The sequence below is a fragment of the Hipposideros armiger genome, unplaced genomic scaffold, assembly GCF_001890085.2.
Source record: "Hipposideros armiger isolate ML-2016 unplaced genomic scaffold, ASM189008v1 scaffold_525, whole genome shotgun sequence".
Taxonomy (NCBI): domain Eukaryota; kingdom Metazoa; phylum Chordata; class Mammalia; order Chiroptera; family Hipposideridae; genus Hipposideros; species Hipposideros armiger.
The window spans coordinates 778338-779874 of record NW_017731875.1 but is presented as its reverse complement, the minus strand read 5'-3'; positions in this window follow the sequence as shown (position 1 = coordinate 779874).

The window sequence follows — 1537 nt, the reverse complement described above, 5'->3', positions numbered from 1 at the left end:
AACTAGTTTTCAGAGAACCAATTAGCTCACCTTTAAACCCCTTCTCTGAATTTAGTAGTTCTCAACCAGGGATGCTTTTGTCCCTCAGGGGACCTTTGGCAATGTCTAGAGGCATTTTTAGTTGTCATAGCTGGGGAAGAACATCTATTGGGTAAAAACAAGGGGTGTTGTTAAATAACCCACAATGCACAGGACATCACACCACAACAAAAATTATCTAACCCAAAAGATTAATAGTGCTGAGGTTGAGAAATTCTTCCCTAATTAAATGTTAAAATGAGTTATGAATTAGAGGGTTTAAATAAAAATTCCTGAAGAGATCCTTTGGAAAGAGCTAAGCCTCCCATCCCACACCTCATGCTCTAGAGAAAGGGATAGGGTGGTACATTCCACTTCACCTTGACTCAAAAGAGAGGGACCTCAAGGATTCTACTCAGGAGATATATGTCCCTGAATGTGGGGAGAGAGAGATACAGCAAACTTCCTATATCAAGATTGGATGAGAGCCTATTGCTGTTTTGGGTAGGACATTTTTTTGCAGTAGAGGAAAACTGACCATTTTCTGGACGGGCTACACATTAGAAAGAGGTGGCATGGTGTAGACTTAGAGCCTGTGCACAAGAATGTGTGGTTCTAGAAAGGGGAATCTGGGTTGTAAATGGAGTCATAAGCAACTATGCAGGGTAAAGATACATTAGTTTAAATCATGTGGGGAAGAAATAAAAGATGGAGAAAAGTTTCTTGGAAAGATCTATGAAAGAACCCAATGGAAGAAGGAGTCAGCTTTAAACATCTAACATGCCTAGTGAGCAGACAGCAGTTAACTGAAGCACAAATGAACTATGAAGCTTCCACTTCCCCTTTTCTCTCTTCCCTGGAGGAGAAGTCAGAAACTATGGTTAGCAAGAGAGGGATGGGAGAAGAGGAAAGGCTATTCTCTGGACGCTGGGAAGTTGGACTATAACCTGAGGCTGGACATTCAAATTACTTACCAGAGGATGTTTTTATTATTTGAATGTAACCAGAAATCTTAGAGAACTGACTTTTCAACAAGGCGTAAAAACATAACTATTTCTATTCATACATTTAAAGGGAAAAGAAAGTAAAAATAGTTATTTTCAGATTATACCTTATTTGTGGCTTGGTCCACATATTACATAACCCTGGGAGCTCTTAGAAGGCGACGAGCTCTCTCATTATACTGCCTGTCCATCCATCACCAGATGGTGCCTTGGTTGGGTATTGAAGTGGTTTAGCAGATTGCTGAGCTCTTTTTCGGCTAAAAGATCACATGCTTTTTTTCTCAGAAGTCATTAAGAACCTCCAGAGACTAAACCTTCCTGATGCATTTTCAGACACAAAACACTATTACTCTTCTCTCTCTCTCTCTCTCTCGGGGGCTTAGCGTGAGATATAAAAATGGCAGGAATTAATTCACTTTAAGAGACAGAGAGAAGGATGTGTTGCTCCGTGGGTATCTCTCATCTGTCTCTTTTCTGGTGAGTTCTGAATCCCTGTCATGGTGAGCTAGCTGACT